Raw genomic sequence first — 19,939 nt, forward strand, 5'->3', positions numbered from 1 at the left:
TTTTGCATGCAAGGTATCATTTGAAGTTAAAAAAAGGCTTGAATTTGAGGCTTGGGTGAGACATTTCAAACCTTGGTTTCCTCATTTGGAAAATGGGAATAGTAACAATTTCCATGTCTACCTCATAGGGTTGTTTTGAAGTTCAAAGTGCACTGTTCATTAGGACAGTGTTTTGAAACTTGGCAGACGCCCTGGTGATGTGAGTTGTGGTCACGGGTAGGCGTTCTTTGAGTGCAGGGAGCATGTGCTGATTTTATGGCCTCTCTCTGCCCTCTACATGCACCACTGCCTCTGCTGCCTCACTGGAAACATGCAGTTAATGTCTGTTTAGTTGCACTCAAGATTTGTAGAGGAAATGGCGCTGGAAGTGTTGGCAAGGTCCTGGTGGACACTGGAGTTTGGGGATTAGCAGGGGATTTTGTTAGGGATTATTATTATTTTTTTGTTTGGGTAACGAAACTGCAGAGGCCAGAGATCACAGCCTGCACTGCAATTGTTAAAATTTGGGGGAAAGGGCAAGATGAAGAAATCCTAGGGAATGGGGGTTAGGTAAGCTCAGACTTTAAAAATACTTAGGCAGCTGCTGCCTGTCAGCCACTTTCATTTATTAATCATCATCTGGCATACATTTCCCCACAACCTGGTGAAGTGGGTGTTACTATCCCCATTTTCAGGGCAAAGACATAAAATACAGAGGATGCCTGGCCCAGATCTTTAGCACCTCCCTGTCCCTGCCCTGGGGTCTTGAGGTCCCCTCACCCTTGATGGAGCTAGTGTAAGGCCCCTTGAAAGATCCACTGAGTGGAGCGTCCCTGGGGGAGGGAAAACCAATAGGTGCGGTGACTGTAAGAAAACAGTTGGCTGGAAATCACGGCTTGTCGTCCAAGACTGAGCTCACACCAGGGAGAAGAAACCTATAGGAGCTTCCTGTGCTGCACTGCAGGTGGCCTGGTCCCTGTGCTCTCTGAATGAATGCCTGTCCAATTCAACTCATGAACATCCATCATCTCCGGCACAGGCTGGAGAGGCATGGAGGGGCAGGGAGTGTAGAGGGGGATGGGAAAGTCAACTGGTGATCACTGCCAGCTGGCCTCCCTCGGCCCCCTCCTCGCTTGGGCCCCAAGGTTCCCAGGGGCAGAGGTGAGTCTGATTAAGAGCCGTCTGTCAGGACGTGCCCACCAGCTGCCGGGCGACCTCAGAGGCTGTTTTATGTTCAGCAACACAATATCAGTCACAACCTTTGCCCCGGCTACTCCACTGGAGGATGGAGCGTTATGTCTAAGAGGAAAACATCTTTAAAATAGACACTGGTCTCCTCAGCCCACCCCCTGGCTTTTCCTGCAACTTCAATGCTCTCCTTGGAAGCCTGGAGATGGGTGTTTTCCCTGCTTCACTTGAGTCAAGAAAAGGGCCAGGTGGAAAACTGACCAAATAGAACAGACCGCCGGGACTAATTGTTGTCTTGGAGTCCGTGAAAATATTTTGATTTCCAATGGGATGTCTTAGAGAGCCTCTACTCTTTTAATAAAGGGGGGTCTTCAGTGGGGGAGGGCCCCTTTTATTTTCACTCCTCAGCTCCTGCCTGTCACCTTGAGGAATGTACAGTTAAATGTACATTTGCATGTGCATCATTTAAAATGAAATAAGATCAAACGTGCACCAACCATGTTTCAAGTGTTGAACAGCCACATGTAGCCAGTGCCTAATGGATACAGACCATTTCCATCATCCCAGAAAGCCCCTTAGGACAGGGGTCTCTACCCCGGCCAAACCTTGAAATCCCTTAGGGGAACTTAGGAAAAGTCCTTATGCCTGGATAATTCACTGGGTCTGCAGTAGGGGCTGGCACTAGGATTTCTCGAAAATTTCTCCCCAAGTGATCCCAATGTATGACCAGTGCTGGTTTGGTACATCCCCAAAACAGACTCCTAGGGCTCTTCCTCAAGGATTCTGATCGAGCAAATCTGGGGAAGATCTTGGGAACCTGTTTTTAAAAAAAATTTTTTTAGTAAGCATGCCAAGTAATTCTTACAGTCAAGCAGGTTTGGGGAAAATTGGTGCATACTAGAGACAGGAAGCACACCACTCACTGGCACCTACCAGGTCAGGAATTGTGCTGGGGCTTTACCCATGGCACCCTGATGGCCTCACGAGCCTGCAAGGCAGGCTTTTTCTGTGCTTTATGTCCAGGTAAAGAGAATGGAAATTCAGGAAAGCTAAAGTCACTCAGCTGTAAGTGGTGGCACTGGCCTTGTCTTAGTGTTTAAGAGAGGGAACTCTGAGGACCTTTTGGGGTTCAAATAACACCTCTAACTAGGTGTGTGACCTTGGGCAAGACACTAAACCTCTCAAAGTTGAGGTTTTATAGATTTTTCCTGGTAAAATGGGAATAATCACCGTACCTACCTCTTAGAAATGTGGTGGGGCTACCGTGAGATAACATATGCAAAGGGTTTTGATGGTGCCACAGGCATTGGATGTGTCCAATGAACTTGGCTCCTCCAGTGATCACAAAGATAATGCCCCTCCAGGCAGGCCTGCTCTTTCCATCTCTTGGTCTTTATTCCAAGAGAATCTCCTGTGCCTCTCTTTCTCTCCTTATCTATGCTTTATTCTTTGGTAGGGAGGTGTTGGGTCTGCTCCTTCCTGTGGTATGGCTAGAGCTACTGGGTGTGGGGACCAGGTGGAATCAGGCTACCTCCTAGCCCCAAGTCCTCTGCGCCACAGGACTGCAAATACAACTTCAGCAGAATAATAAAAAACAGTAATAGAAATGATAATAATGATAATTTATAATACAGTAGCAGCTAACAATTTCCTGAGCGCCCCTTGAAGCCAGGCACCATGCTAAGTGCTTTATATATCAGTGTTTTAAATCCTTGCAGCAAACCTACAAGGCAGATATAATTGCCTTCTCTTTGCACACCAGGAAACAGGCTTAGTGCCGTCAAAACACTCATCTGCAGTCACAAGGTAGAAACTAGCAGAACTGAGATTTGAATCTAGATTCTTACCCCAAAACTGCTACCCTATGCTGTCACCTGAACTGAAACAAGAGAAAACATCTACATAATGCAACCAGAATTTTGTATGTTTCACTCTATTAAGCAGGTCCGTGCACATGGAATCGCTGGATTCTGGATTCATGGAATTGCATACACGTGGTGTGATGGGGAGGGTTAGGCCCAATTCCAAGGTTAGGAAAATGGGATCTCTGGAAGGTGTGAAATACCAGGATTGCCTGGCTAGTAGGGATGGAGTCGGATGTTGAGGTCACCGTCTTTCGGTTGCTGCAGCTCTGCCCTTTCCAAAATGACTTTCCCGAAGGGAGATTACCTTGTCGTTGCTTCTAGTATGGATTATGCTTAACTTTCTTCTACCTAATCCCATGAATGATGAGGAGCCAACCGTTCCTCTCCTCCGAGGTGGAAGTGCCAGGGACTTGGGTAATGCCTGAGCAAACACAAGATGGGGGTTATTTCATTATTCCATCTTAGTTCTGATTCTTTCCTGGGAGTGAGAGAAGATCCTGTGACCTTTAGGGAAATGCTGGCTCCTGGGAGGGCCTCTTCCCCTTGGTTCACTGCAGCTCTCCATTTATACAGAATGAGAATGAGCTCATGGGCAGGCAGGCAGCACGGGGGCAGCAGCCAGAGAATGGGTACTGGAAGCAGGCAGATCTGTTTTTGAATCCCTGTTCTGTTGCCTTCTGGCTGGTTGACCTTGAACCATTTAACCTCTCAGGTGCCTTAGTTTGCTTTACCCTAACACTGAGAATAATAATATTTATTTTACGAGACTGTTGTGAGAGTTGGATGAGATAATGGCTGTCAATGCACTGGAGCCGTTGAAATGGGGTCATAGCCATCTCTCATCAGAGGAACTGGCCAGGCCAGAGAAGGGGGAGTTGTCCCAGGGCCCTTTCTCTTAGTGTTGACTGGGGACAGAGGAAAAGGGGGGTTGGTCCTGGAGAAAGGACAGAGGCCCTTTAATGAGCTCAGGAAAGCCATCTCCTCACAGTAACAGCCTGGGACTCTGCAATAACATCCTGCCAGCAGAGGCAGCGACAGGATATGTGCTGGGGGTGGGAGCGTGTGGCTGCCCCATGCCTGCCCTCCTGCCCGCTGGTCCTTGGGCTCCAAGGAGGCTCGGGAAGTAGCAGCCGGGGATCAGAGGAAGATGAAGACATCCCCCTCCGCAGGCATCCGGCACCGATATGGCGCCTGGAATATCGCCTCTCTCTGGGCAGATGCTCCTGCTGGGCAGGTTGCTAAGGCCTCCTCCGTAAGCTGCTCCCACCCCCATTGCTGTCCCTGCCTCAGCTAGAGCTGTCTTCTGGGTCCATGCTTAGTGGGTGTCTGTGGCTTCTCTGAGCAATGGAGCAGGATCAGTGAGGGAAAATGGTCCTCACTTGTCAACTAAAAGTCCATTCCCCTCCCAATTTTATTGATGCATATTAATAAAGCATGAATCCATCCAAAGAGTACAATCAATGGTATTTGGCGTAATGATGTTTGTGCATTAATCTCCTCAATCACTCCTGGAGCACCTTCATTATTCCAATAATAATAATGAAAACAAACAAACAAAACTCATTACCTCTCAATCTCTCTATGCCTCACCTGGTATACATAGCTGCTGTTCTTTTTCCTTCTCTCTAGTATATTTATATTTATATTTTGTAAAAACAGTCTTATATATGTGGTATCTCCCAAATTCATGTTTTACATGAGGTTTTACTATCTTATACAGTCCCATGCTACAATTTTTAGCTTTCCTTCTAGTAATATGCATGACCTTAGACTTTCCTTTTCAACCACTGTCACACCCATATAACAGCACTGCTAGTTACAAACACTATGATATGCTTTAACCATTTCTATTCACTTCCAAAAATTTGCAAACAACCTTTTTACCAATTCTGCGCAGATTAAAAATGTCCATTTTTGGTGAAGGCCTTCTGTGTGTTGACTTCTGAGCCTGGCTGTGGAAATACAAGAATGATGGAGAGAGATACTGTCCTAGCTTTGGAAGTTTAAGTTGGGTGGGGTAGAGAGATGATAAGCAATTACAACTGAAAGTGAGCCAAATGGAAGTCTAGAAGTCCAGAAGAGTGTTTTGGGGGTTTTGTGGGGCATGGGGGTGGGTGGTGGCAGGCTTCTTGGAGGAGGAAGATGGGCACTGCTAAAGAAGGATGAGCTGCAGTTGGCCCAGTGAAGGAGTGGGGAACAGGCCCAAAGTGAGAGGAGCTGAGAAGGGCTGAGCCGAGCTGTAGCTTGGAGTTCCAGGGCGCTGTGGCTGGAAGTCATGGGTCAGGGCATGAAAACTTTGAAGGCCTCATCAGGAAAGATGAACTTTATCTGCAGGGTGGTGGGAAGCCCTGAAGCCTTGTAAGTGGGGAAGTAACATGATCAGATTTGCATTTTGAATCTTGACATGCCCTCTCCCGTCAATGAACAAGACTCCTCTCTCTGCCTGGTGTGGATCCAAGAGAGTCCGGGGAAATGGAGGGCAGAGATCTATATTGGATCCCGGGTTGCTGGGCCCAAATGTTGGTTCTGTCCGTCATTCTCACTGTGGCCTGGACAAGTCACTTTTGCCCTCTGCACCTCATTTCCCAGATTATAAACCAAGAAGCTAGAACTAGGTGAATCCTAGAGGCCTTTTCAGAGCATCTATTCTTTGGTCCAAACCTCAAATAAACTTCTGCTCTCAAGGTTCGAGGGTGAATGGCTGAATGAGGCAGTAATACTCGGTGAGTATTGACTGACCTAGAGAGCATGAGATTACATCTGTTGGACAGGAGGTGTTGGGCTGGGGGAGGGAACAGAACTCTCCATCTCCTGGAAAGCAGATCTGCCTGCAGAGAAGGGGGGGCTTGCCACAATATACTCTTCCTCCTGCTGGAACTGAGGCTGGATTCCTCATTAATCCCAATTGGGAGGCAGGGAATACAACAGGCTATAGATTCCCTCCCCAGGGGAGAGTCCAGGAACTTGCTCTGGAGACCTTCTTGATGAAGAGGGAATTAGCCATCCCAAGAGTCTTCAGAGACCAGGGCCAATGGAGGTGTCAGGAGGACCCATCCCTACAAGGGTGGAGGCAAAGGGGAAAGATGCCAATCTGAAGTAGGAGACCTGGACTATACTTCTGGCTCTGTCTGGAAGTGACAAGCCACGTGACCTTGGATGTGTGTGTGTGTGTGTGTGTGTGTGTGTCTCTCTCTCTCTCTCTCTGGGCCTTTGTTTTCTTATCTATAAAACGACAAAGTTTTTTTCCTAAGTAATAGCTGTCTTCCAGGGCATAAAAGATAAGGTACTTCCTTGGGAGCCTTCAGTCAGATGGGGGAGACAAGTATGGAAACACATACAGTTGGTGCAGGGCGCTAAACATAACCCTAGAGGGATGTCCTGGGGGCGGGTGGTGGTGGTGTGGAAACACTGGCATAGGGCCCTTAGCCCAGTCAGGGAGCAGTTGGAGGGCTTCCTGGAGGACATGGCTGCATTCACGTTGTCTTGAATGATCAATACAAGTCAGTCAGTAGAAGGAGGTGGGGAGGCACTTTAGACACTTCCAAAGAAACGAGGACCCTGTCTAGTCATCATGTCATTCCTCAGCATAAGCTCCGATTCCCCAAGCTGCCAGTGCTCCTCGAATTCATCCCTCTGTACTGCTGGCTGGGAAGGCAGCTGTCACTGGAGAGCTCTGGGGGTGGACTTCTGAGCTCCCTCTGTCAGTGTGAACTCAGAGAACAGCCCACAGTTGGCTTTAATTCTCCAGCTTGCCTTTGGCAGTTTTCCAGCAGTCGGCAGCCTATCTCTTCGGGAGCATCAGAGAGTTAGGTCAGAGCCCGTTGAGCTTTAGTCTCTGTCAGGGTTTGCTGGAAGAAATGCCATCCTCCCCTCCAGGGCTGGCTAAGGGGCAGAACGGCCAGCACCACCAGCCCAGCTTGGGAATATTAATGAACGTAGACTCCTGGGTGGGTACTTGGCTAGGCACTGGCCCCTTACAGCCTGGAGGGCAGCAGGGAGAGACAGAGAGCAAAGAAATTCTCATCAATGAACCCACATTGAAAGACTGTCTGGAAGGCTATGAGGAAAGGGTCTAAAACTTATGGGAGGGTCTAACCAGGCAATTCGCGCTAACCTGGTGAGTTCCTGGGACCACCCCGAGGACCAGTACTTGAGGTGAGAGCTAGAGGAAAAGAAGCTCTAGTTGAAGGGGGTGGGGTGGTGTGAGGAGTGGCCTTCTCAACAAAAGGAATAGCATGGACAAAGGCTCTAGGCTGGGGAACGCTGTCCACTGAAGTGGCGAAAGAAGGCCAGGTGGCTGGTGTGCAGAGGGAAGGGGAGGGGATGTGACCCGATGCTGAAGACTTGGCATGGGTCAGCCATTCGTATCCTGAAGGTTGTGCAAGGGCTTTGGGTCTTTATTCTAAAAGCAATGGGGGAAGCAGATGTGGCTCAAGGGATTGGGCTCCCATCTGCCACATGGGAGGTCCAGCGTTCGATTCCTGGGGCCTCCTGGTGAGGGCAAGCTGGCCCACATGGTGAGCTGGCCCACGCTTGAAAGCTGGCGCAGCAAGGTGATGCAGCAAAAAGAGACACAGAGGAGAGACAATAAGAGACATAGGAGACCAGGGAGCTGAGGTAGTGTAAGAGATTGAGCACCTCTCTCCCACTCCAGAAGGTCCCAGGATCAGTTTCCAGTGCCACCTTAAGAGAAGACAAGCAGATGGAGAAGAACACATGGCAAATGGACACACAGACAACAAGCAGGAGGACAGAAATAAATAAATAAATAAATCTTTAAAAAGAAAAGCAATGGGACTGCATCTCAGCAGGGGCTCATATGATGAGATTTGTGTTTTGAAAAGGAAAAGGATACCATGAGAAGAATTTTTGTTGGAAGGGGAGATGCATGTTTCTGGACCACTCAGGAGGTTATGGCTGTGGTCCAGGTGGGAGATGAGGGGGGGCTGAACTAGCAGGTGACAGTGGAGAGGCTGAGGAGGTCCTGTTTTGAAGGTGACTGAAATAGGTGATGGAGGGCAGGCAGTGGGTTAGGGTGAGGGCACGTTAAGAACGTCTTCTAGTTTCTGAGATGTCAGCGCTGTGGAGCCTGAGACATCAGCTAGTCCAACTCCTCATCTAACTGCATAAGGAAACTCAGGCTCAGAGAGGGAGAGGGACTGGCCCAAGCTGGCAGAGTAGGACAAGCATCAGAGTCACTCATTCTGTTCTCTTCTAGTAGAATCCCAGAATTCTTTCAGGACAGGGAGTAACCTTAGAAATCAACTTGGCTAATTCTTACATTTTATCAATAAGGAAACTGAGGCCCTGAGGGGTGAAGGCTTTATCAGCCAAAGGCCACCCAGGAAGTCAATTAATTAATCAGTTGAATGGTCCAAGCAAGCATACATAAACATGGCTCTGTTGACATCTAGATAGTGGGGCTTGTTTGTTCAGGAGGCAGATAACTTGGCAGCAGTTCCTCCGAATGCATTCCCAAGCCTCCTTGCACCCCTGGCTCTTCTCTGAGCTGGCTGCCTGGGGCTAGGAATCCAGATGTTTGGGCTCTATAGATCATCAGCATGGCTGGAAGCAAGTATGGGTGCTGGGAAGGAGTGCCAAACTGTTCTTCCAGGAGGATCCCCAGCAGTGGAGTTTAGCAGAGAGGGCTGATTTCATTAGGGTGGCCTCAATGTATTGACACCCCCTGCCCCCCACACCCCCCTGTAGTTGGGCAAATCCTTGTGGCTAAAGCCAGAACCTGCCAGTTGCCAGTTGCACAAATACAGGGACCGTGCTCTTTGGAATAAAATAATGCAATGGGCACTGACAACTGTTATCAGATATTGTGCTGCTTCCAGATGTGAGAGATCATTTGGGAGATGTTGGGATTTTCATTCCAACAGGGAGAATGTTTGAAATTGGGATTGTACTAGGAAATTTCAGAGCATATGTTTTGGCAGCTGTCTGAACCGTCCACTGTCAGCCTGACCTGGCCTTGTCCCCGGAGAATTAATCCCTGGGGCCTAGAGAGACCCAGCGACTTGGGAACATTTAGGCAAGGGGGGACATGGCACAAGTGTTTGTGCAGGCTCAGGGGGCTGGGAAGCCTGGCAGGTGGAAAAGCACAGAGTCTTTGGGATGCCACAGCTTGGGGCTGGGGAGGTGGGATGCAGAGGGGGGCAGGTGTGTCCCGGCTTCACCACGTTTTACCTATGTGATATTAGTATTTGCCTCAGTTTCCTGTTTTGTCAAGTAGGGATGAGGATACCTATTCTACAGTGTCGTCATGAGTATGAAATGAGATAATTAATGAAAAGCACTTAATGGGTTGTCTAGCATAGAAAAAACCCTCAGTAAATTGTTCTGATTTCTTACTCCAGGATGTTGACATTGACAGAGATAGAGTCGGATTGATTCAGATCAAATGAACCTCCCTCTTTGGCTCTGACCACTCCCAGATGCCTCTTGGGGTTCCCTGCCATGGCAACAGATCAGTGAGGAGGCCATTCGGGGCAGACAGAAGGCTGCCTGGCCTGCTGGCGCCACATCCAGGGAGGGCAGCAGCCTGATTAATGGCTGCTTCGTCCTGCTGGCCTGCTGAATCAATATCACCCGGGGAGGGGTAGAGCCTCACTGAGTGGGATGTGCCAGGACCCTGCCCATGGGCACAGTTACAGGTGCCACAGAGTCTTAGAGCTGCCGAAGAGTATCAGAGCTGGAAGGTCTTTGGAAATGAGTTATTCCTGTCCCCTTTCTTTACGGCTGAATAAAGAACAAATGGGTAATGAATGCCCTGCAAGACTACACAGTATGACGTGCTCCCATAGGTTAATTTCTACCATGACCCTGTGGAGCAAGTATAATTATCCCCAATGGAGGTGGAAACCAGGGCCCAGAGCTGTGAAATCTTTTGTTCATGACACACAGCTTGCGTTTGCACCCAAGACTTCTCTCATTTTAGGTTCTGAGCTCTTTTTTTTTTTATTTCGTGGAACTTATTGTTTCTTCATCCCTTGGGAACTTGCCTCCTTTCACCCCTACTCTATACCTGGGGCCTCCCACAGTGACTTCTACATATTAGGGGATCAATACAAGTGGTCGAATAAATGCATTGTCATGGCCCATAGGAACATCGTTTTGGCAAATAGGTCCTTAAAGATGGCCTGGAGGGGAGCAGGTGTTTCTATCAGATGCTAAAGGAGTGAGGGTGGAGAGTGAGGGATTTCCTGCAAAAAGCCTCACTTAGCATCCCAGCTCCCCCAAGGGGCTGTTCTCCAACAAGTACCCTTTGTTCCAGTCTTCATATTCCACTCTGAACAGGTCCCCTTCCTCTCCTCGCTGCACCTTTCCTTCTACTTTCTCCCTTCCTGCAATGTCCCCATCCCTGTCTTGATTTGAGGAAGCCATATCCATCTTCTGGTTTCAGTTGTCCCCACTTTGTGAATTCTTCTTCAATGCCTTCCAGATTTCATTTCTTCATCCCATAGCACTTGCAGGTTTCAAGTCCCTCATGGCTTCTGCGTTGTGTTCTGTCTTCTTGTGACTGCCCATTTCTCCCCTGTTAGACCAGGAGCTGCTGGAGGGCCCTGATCCTGTTTCCTTCATCTTGGCATCACCTGGAGCTTCCAGTGCACGGGTACTCCCAGCAGCTGTGAGGAAAGTTTGTGGAATAGAATAGAATTAACTGGGTGCAGAGCTCTCTATTCTGGGTCCATTTCCACCCCTGTATGCTGGTGTTGGGCTGGATCAGAATTCAGCGGTGATGAGGGGATGGGCCCCTGCCTTTCTCCCCTCCCCCCAGCATAGGCTGAAAGCAGCCCCTCTCCAGGGACTTCCCTGACTTCAGCTGACCTTCTCTGGGGCTGTTTTCTCCCTCTTTTGGATCAGGCTGAGAAAAACAGGAAGGATCATTAAGAAACAGAGCCTTCCAAGCCAGCAAAATGACTGCAGATTCTTTTTACAGACACCGAAAGCTTTGTTTCTGTGTGGTGACAAAGGAGTGGACTTTTCCTGCTGGCCCCAGCGAAAAGCCTCTCTGGACCTCCTGGATCCACCCCAGGCACCACACTCCTTCATCTTTTTCCTTCCACAGAGTCCCTAGTGTTTTCCACACTTAAAAAACTGCAGAGTTGGAAGACCCTCAGTTGCATCCAGAAACTCTAAGAGACCACCTGACGCCTTGCTACTCAGAATGTGGTCTGTGGATTAGCAATGCCGCATGCTTATTAGGAACGCAATTTCCAGGCTCTCCCCAGCCTCCTGAATCAATATCAGCACCTTATTGAGGTCCTCGAGTGATTCTTTGCACATTAACATTTGAGAAGCTCTGCTCTAATTAGTTTTTTTTTCCTTTCTTTCTTTTTCTTTTTTTTTATAAATCAGAGGTATCATCTGAAGCCCAGAGAGGGAAATTGAGAAATTGACTTGCTATTTACTGGCAAGACTAGGACACTAATATGGTTTAAACAATATTTGTTGAATACCTGTTTTTTTTTTTTTTAAGATTTATTTATTTATTTAAACCCCCCCCCCCCCTCCCCGCTCCCAGTTGTCTGTTCTCTGTGTCTATTTGCTGCGTCTTGTTTCTTTGTTCGCTTCTGTTGTCGTCAGCAGCAAAGGGAAGTGTGGGCGGCGCCATTCCTGGGCAGGCTGCACTTTCTTTTCGCGCTGGGCGGCTCTCCTTATGGTGTGCACTCTTTGCGCGTGGGGCTCCCCTACGCGAGGGACACCCCTGCGTGGCGCGGCACTCCTTGCGCGCATTAGCGCTGCGCATGGGCCAGCTCCACACCGGTCAAGGAGGCCCGGGGTTTGAACCGCGGACCTCCCATGTGGTAGACGGACGCCCTAACCACTGGGTCAAGTCCGTTTCCCTGAACACCTGTTTTACAGCCAGTCCTGTGCTAGAAACTATGTATACAATTTAAAGTTGGGATTCTAGGTGCAGGGATCCTCTTTCCTTTAGTTTTCAGTAATTCTTTAATGCACCTAGCATTATCTTGCCTTTACCAGGGTCTTGGCAAGTGTTTGTTGAGTAAGTCTCTTGAATTCCAGCCCAGTGCTGCTTCTGCTTCACTACAGCTGCCTTCTGTAATTACCAGCTTCTTTGAGTAAAGTATAGCACTTTCAAACAGAAACAAGTAAGTTTTCTAAGGTGGATTCAGAGAGTGGGGCTGCATCCTGTCAATTCTGGGCAGCAGAGTCCCAAGACTCTAATAATGAGGGAAAGTTCCATGCAATCCAGAAATCCAGAGATAACAAATGATAGAATGGGAGGGTCTATGTCAAAACAAGGAACTGCTTACAATCAACTAAATGTCTATATACAGGATATAGAGTAGGTTCAAATACCATTGGTATGGTGACAATCCTCATCTTGTGGTTGAGGATCTGTGCAAGGTGAGTCATCTGGTGTTCCATGCTACTCTTCTTCCCTGAGAGCTGATCTCTGTTGGAATGTCTTTTTCTTCCTTCAGGGGCTTTATTATTGATTTAGCATTTGCATAAAGTCATATTTAGAAACGATCTTGATTCCTAAGGAAGGCTTTGCCTCTTCCTTATCTAGTCAGCCAAATGGTGACTTGTGCAACGCAGCTACTCGTCTCTCTGTAATTCTCCAGCTCAGTGTCTGCATCTTTGGCTGCTGTTTTCTTTTTGGGAGCTCAATGTTCTTCCACTATTGTGGAGTTGGATGGCGTTTTAAACTTTCTTGTGCATAAGGAGTCACATACTACTTGGCGTCTGAGGTGAAAATAACTTCTCTTTTGGGGAAAAACATCACCACTACCATACTTTTCTCTGTGGCTATGTTATTCTGCAGGAGTCAGAATGACTCTTCAAGCCCAGTGTGAGATGAGTTGCAATCTTCTTCTGTCATTAATGTTGTGTTGGCCTTGTATTTTAGTTTCCCGGCTGCTAAAATAAATACTGTACCATGGGGTTGGTTTAACAGCAGGAATTTATTGTCTCAAGGGCTAGAAGGCTTACTTCCTTCCCAGGGTCAGTATCTTCTGGTTGGTCCACAATCTTTGGGGTTCCTTGGCTTTTCCATCATCTGGCAGTGCATGTGGTGGCATCTTCTCCTTTCTCTTCTGGGTTCCATTAACTTCCAGCTTCTGGCTGCCTCCTGGGCTTCCCTCTCTCTCTGTCCAAATTTTATTCTGCTTATAAAGGACTCCAGTGACTTGGATTAAAGGCTATCCTGATTCAGTTGGGCCACATCTCAACTGAAGTAACATCTTCAAGAGATCCTATTTACAATAGGGCCACACTCACAAGACCAGGGGTTGGGACCTAAACATGCCTTTTGTGGTGGACATGAATCAATCCCCAAGACTTTGTTAAACTCTTTTAATAGTCCCATCTTTACAATATTGTATGTTGGCATTTCTAAAGCAAAGTGAAGCTAATTTCCAGCAGTGTCATTCCTAGGAAAGTTAGAAACATGAAGTAGGGATTTCATGTATTTCTTTGAATTGGCCAACTTAATTGTATCTAAAACAATTATATTATTCTTAGTAAAAATTAAAAAAATGGCAGTGCTAATTTTTATTGATTTCTTCCTATGTGTCAGGCACTACTCTAAACTCACTGACAGGGATTATATCATTGAATCACAACTACAACACTATGAGATAGGCAGTATCTCCATTATATAGAGAAGAAAATGAGTCTCTGAGTTATTGAGTCACTTATCTAGCTAGTAAGTGGTGATGGCAGGACTTGAACTTGGGTGATGTGGTGTCGGTGTTGTAACAACCAGAAAGCAAATTGAAATCAAAAGTAACAGCATTCGGAAGCAGGGTCTATATGGCTTCAGCTTAAATGATCAGTGCAATTTACTGACTTGCTTAATAGCAGCTTTCAGTACAGTCTCATGCACAATAACCAGGTCAGGGCACACAATACCTTTCTAGAGTAGAGGATATCAAAGTCTTTGAATCCACCTGCCCAAGAACTGTTGGATTGCTGGTGAATACTTTCTAAAGTGAATTCAAGAGGCAGGTTTGACGTGGCATCAGTGGACTAGCTAAAGCAATTGCGTGTAGAAGCCACTGGTCGGACCTGCAGGATGTCAGGGATAATGAGAAGCAAGTTTCTTTGTACAAAGCACAGGCATTATTGCATCTGAGAAGCAGTGACCTGAGGTCAACCTGCCTCAACCTGATGCTCACGTGGGCAGAATTTTCACTGAGTTTTTATAAGAAATGCCAGTCCATATCATTTCTTTGCACAAACATTGGTTATCACTTACTAAAAAACATGCTTCCCCACCCCACATTCTATCTGAGATCAACATGTTTATAATATTTTGATGTTTTTCTCAATTTGTTGACATTCTATTTTGTGGTCAAAACATGATTACATGATTGGGATTTGAGATCATTAATATCATTTCAATACACAACAGGTGGTTTGATGCCAGAGCATGGGCTGTTGGGCTCTATACAGTTGGCTCCTGGGACGGGATGGTCATTCTGGGTTTCAGCTTTATGTTGCTGGCATGTTTGTCCCCAGTATGTCTTTTCCTCATAGCCCAATGTTTCAGTTGTCTACTGTTGCACAGAAGGTCACCTTGTTATATACAGGCTTAAAACAGCTAATTATTTGTCACCCCTGGAGCTTAGCTGAAGTGTGCTTCTGCTGGTCTTTCTTGGGATGTCTTGTGGGCTTGTACTCAGAGGGTGGCTGGAGTTGGAATACCCAGATGGATCCACTGTAATGTCTGATTCCTGGGGGGCATGGCTAGAAAATCTGGACTCAGTTGGGTACACTGAAATGGCTAAGCCTCTTTTTTGCCCATGTGGTTTCTCTACATGCACTTCCTGTTAGGGTAGCTGGGTTTAATCCACGGTGGCTCAGGGATCCGAACAGGACAAAAACAGAGCTGCTGGACCTTCCTAAGGGTTGGTGCTGGAACTGGCACAGTGTCACTTTCACCACCTTCTTTTGTTTAAGTCGAGTCACAGGGCCAGTCCTGATTCATTGTGGGAGAGGACTACTTAGTTCCTCAAGGGCTTGGGAACTGGAGACCATGTTTGGAGATTAGTTGCCACAACCTCCTAACGTGGCCTAGATTGTCCGTGATAGTAGTTTAGCTCATGGGGTATGGAGGGCTCTGCTGCATTCCTGTCACCTGACCTTGGGCAAGGTACTTAACATCCCTTAGTTATGAATGATAGTAATTGCTACCATTAATTGAATATCACTCTTTGCCAGGCCTTGTTCCAAGCACTTAAATATATTACTTGATTTAATCTTCTCAGATACCCTATGAAGTGCTTACAACTGTCCTCTCAAATTTATGAAGACAAAGAGGTTGAGACACAAAGAGATGAAGGCCACACAGCTAACAAGTGGCAGTGCTGGGATTTGAACCCCCTAAGTCTGTGCTTTTAATTATGCTCTGTGTTTCTCAATAGTTGCTATCTCCTAGGGTTATGGTGAAACTTCAGTGAGATCTGTAAGTATCTGGGTATGGAAGCCTCCCTGGTGTTCTACCTTACTTTTTTCCCCACCTTTTGAACATTCTCTATATAGCATCTGGAAAGATCTTTGAAAAATATTATCAGATCACGTCAGCTCCTTGCTTAAAATACTCCCAATAATTGACTGTGGTTACGGACAGTCACAGAATAGCAACATCCTGAGATTCCCAGCTTGTCACAATCACCTTCCCTGCCTTGACTAAGAGCAGGGCAAGCTGTTTGTCTCCATTTTTCTTTATATGATTTTATGTAACATTCCCATTTCAAACACATTTGGGCTTATCTCAAATATATAGTTTTCCCCCTGGATTTGCTTCCTTGTCTGTAGCCGAGAGAGCCTTATACCTTTCTTCTAGGAAATCACTTAGATCAACGCTCTGCCTCTAACCTGTCCCTGTGGATAGAAATCTGTCTTTTCTGAAAATGCTGCTGAATATGTAGGTTTTAGTTCTAATTCCTGTAGCCTCATTGCTCTGCTTAAGATCCACTGAGATGCTTGCCTTCATCCTGCAGAGTTTTTAAACCAGTGCTATATGTTCATATTTTTCTTCCCCCGTGTCTGGGCCCTCAGGATTGGGCTGTTTCCTGACATTATGAATCTGTTTGTATATCTGCTTCCTCTTTCTCCCTTCCAACTTACTCATCAGGGTTTTCTGACATAGTGATTGTTGACTGTCTCTGGGTATTTTTTAAAATAGAATTAAGATAGCCTTATCTGCTACTTATGTCCGGCTGAGCAGAACTGTAGCTGAAGTAAAAAAAAAAAAAAAAGGCATTATCCTTGATTCTTCTTTTGTCCTTTCTTCCCATAGCTCATGAATCAGCAAGTCCCATTGGCTCTGCTCCCAAAATATATCCCCTGCCTGTCCCCTTCTTGCTCCTTCCACTGCCACTCCTTTAGAACATTTTTCACCTGGACTCATGGAGGGGTCCTCTTCCTGGTGACCCACCTTACATCCTTTCCCACCTTTTAAACATTTTCCATGTATAGCATCTGGACTGGTCTTTGAAAAATACAATCAGATCAAGTCATTCCCCTGTTTAAAATCCTCTGGTGGTTTCCCACTGCATTCATTTTAAATGTGAAGCCTGACCAGTGCCCCCAGCCCTCTTCCAGCTCCATTTTCTCTGAAGCTCCTGCTTCTATCTGGAATTACTTATTTTTCTTTTTTCTTCGCTGATCCCTCTCCCTTCCCTCTTCCCTACCTTATGCCTAGAAAGTAGACACCATGGGACAGGAGCTTTGTCTTGTTCATTCCCATATTCCCAGCACTTGAAACAATGCCTAGCACATGAAGGTGTGCAATCAATATTTTTGAATGTATGAAGGAATAAATTTCTCTCTTATAATCGAACTCTCGGCCACCTAGTCTTTCTATATCAACCACTGCCATAGTTTTGGCTTTTAAGTTACATGGACATAATGCAGGGATCTCTCTTGAATACTGGCTTAGATATAGGAATAGAGTCCCCATTTTAGTAAAATTTGGCCACATTATTATGCATTTCCTAGGACTTCATGCTGTGTTCTGAGCATGAGCTAAGTATAAAGCTGGGAGAAGACACTTGATAATATTCTTTTTCTCTTGACCTGTCACAGTGGTATTTTTATCTCTTACTAATCTCTGTCCTCCATGTTGAGCTGGTTGGGAGTAATGGTATAATATACACAATGTAGCTAACATTCTCCCCTTGAGTAGCCTCTTCACCACCACCAATCTCTCCAATCTTTCTGATGGCAGACTATCCCTGCCATATTATTTCTGGTAAACTTTCTGAAATCTGGATACAATGATCTAACTGTTTAGCTTGGTAGTGTTTTTTATGTTTCCTTGCTTCTCATCACAGCTACCATTTTCAATGAAGTAGCTCATTTTCTTCATGAAATTCATGTTGCATAATTGTTTCTGTGCCTTAAAAACTTTGGTGTCAGCCAAAATTGATCCAAATCAGGGTTTTGGTGCTTTAATTCGACCAACATCCACATTCTTCTGATGATGTATCACGATGCACAGCACACCTAGACCAAATCTTGTTAATAGAGTGAGTATTCTGGAATGGGCTGAGGCTTGTCTCATTTTTAACAGGTAGCCATAGACAGCAATGCTTAGAATGCTTTATTTTCAACCCAGGACTTTATGAAAAAAATAGATTGATTGAGATTGAGTCAACCCATCTCTGAAATGACAACCATACATATGCATTGACTGGGACAGAGGTTTCTATAGGTTCATTAAACCCCATTTCTTTTTCCTCCTCAACACATAGCTTGATCACATCTCTCATGTTTCTTGTGAATACAAGGGTCCAAATTGCAGATAGGTTCTGGCCAGTGAAATTTGGCTTTGGGTAAAGCATTCCTTTTTCAGGTGTGGCCCTTCAAAGTACCTCTGCCTGATTCTCCATACTTCTTTTATCTCTGATTGGATGCAGATGATTAGTGGCAGATTGGTGTCTGAGATTGTGGTCCTGCAATACTAATAATGTAAAATAAGGGCTTGGTTTAGCAGTTGAATGGCAGGCAGCAAGAAAACCGATATCAGAAGCTGGCAAGATGGAAACCCATGTTATAGAATGTCAAATATTTGATAACACTTTAATCTATGAAGACTTGCAAAGCATACCCTGGACCTATGGAATCTGTACTCTGGAGGGAAGTGGTTGGAATTAATCAGAGTTACTTCAGGCTGCCTACTACTGTTAGTAAGACAGATAGCTTAGTAAGAATTAGTCAGTTTGAAAGCAGAAATGAAAAAAGAGAGATAAGAGTAAAACATTGGGGGCATTAAAAAATTGGAAAAGCTGACTTTTTCTAGACCTAAATAATAAGAGATAAAATTGAAAAAGGCTTTCAGAAACAAAGTTTCAGGAAAAAATTTTCAGTTAAAGTAACTCAGCCAAGAGGAAACAAATACGAATAAGAATTGGGCCTGCATATCTATTGTTTCATATAATTGCAAGGTTGCCATTAAGTTAAGACAGAACGAGACTGGGGAAGAGAAAGAAAGGAATTAAGGTAGGCTTGAAAACACTTTTTGGGAAAGAACTTTGTGTGTGCACTGGAAGGAACTAGAATAGAAGTCTCCTAAGTTTTTAGGGAAGTAAATTACTAAGAAACCATGAACATGGATTCAAAATGCCTTTGACCATTGAGACCTAAAACAAACTTAAGATTCTCCTAACTGAACCAGAAGGAGGCTAGCTGTGGAAGCCGAGCATCACCCACGGAATGCGTATTCCCCAATACTCACTTTATACGTGGCCTTGTTAGGTAATAGAAAAGGAAGATCCTCCAAGAGGGAAAAATCAAGGGCTACAGAGAACAATGACTAAGAAATTCTTCCCAGAAAACAGAATCAGAATCTAATGAACGAATTTGGTCTGGGGCCTTCATAATACTCTCCCAGCAGGATTCAGAATTGCTATGGGCCATGACTACTGTGTGGTTTTGTTTTCCTTCTTCCCAACAACAGTTTTTATTTGCTCTTACCTTGTTCCTGTGCCACCCTATATTTTGGGCATGTGTGGATGGGGTAGGGTGTCTGTGTATGTGTGTGGTGGGGGAGGTGGAAGGGAAGGTAACTTTCCTTTTTAGTTCATAGACTACTGGATCACAAAGTGATCTGATGGAAACTATTGCGTCATTGGAGATCTTGAACGTTGAGCTGTATGGGGTGACAAACAGATAAGTGTGGAAGGAAGAGTGAAACAAGTATTTGGTGACCAATAGAGCAGATCATGACAGAGACTGGTGGTATTTACCAGATGCTGTTTCTTTTGCCCTCTAGGTGCACAGCTAGTTTACATTTCCCTGTCTCCTTTGAAGTTAGATGGAGCCATGGGACTGAATTCTGGCCAGTGAAATGTGGCTGGAATTGCTGTACAATACTTTCAGCACTGGCTCTCCCAAATATCCCTTGAAATCCTCCATATTTCAGGGATCAGTGGAGGATTCTGTGGCCTCAGGGATGGCTGAGCCACTAGATGGAATGATCCTGGGTTCCTGGATAACTGTGTGGAGCTGAGCCTCTGACATAACTTAGCATGTGACATGAGCAGGAATTAAAGCTTTACTGTGTTAATAACTCAGTAAACAAACCTTTCTAGGGTTGGTATTTTTGGGTTGTTTGTTATCACAATTAACTTACTTAAATCAATGCACTACTCAAAGCTACATGCAATAAAGCATATAGTACATGTGTTGATTTTAACTATTACCGTCTAATTCTCTTTTACCAAGTACTTGTAGAGGACCTCTCTGGCTAAAAGATTTCTTTTGATTGAGACTGACTTTCCATTTATGTGTCCTGTATTGTTTTTGTCCCCTGAAATTGGTCAGTTATTCAGTATTACTTAGTGTCTAAACCTGGATCTATTACTCATTAGCTGTATGACCTTAAGTAAGTACTTAGCTTTTCTGTGCCTCAGTTCCCTAATCTG

The 19,939-nt window shown here is 45.6% G+C and overlaps 1 protein-coding gene across 7 annotated transcripts in view; it reads right to left on the reverse strand.

Annotated features, from left to right (window-relative positions):
- LRRC55 (leucine rich repeat containing 55) overlaps nt 1–19,939 on the reverse strand; it is a 71,735-nt gene that overhangs the window by 39,397 nt on the left and 12,399 nt on the right. The window lies entirely within an intron of this gene.

The sequence above is a fragment of the Dasypus novemcinctus genome, chromosome 10 (genome assembly GCF_030445035.2).
Source record: "Dasypus novemcinctus isolate mDasNov1 chromosome 10, mDasNov1.1.hap2, whole genome shotgun sequence".
Classification (NCBI taxonomy): Eukaryota; Metazoa; Chordata; class Mammalia; order Cingulata; family Dasypodidae; genus Dasypus; species Dasypus novemcinctus.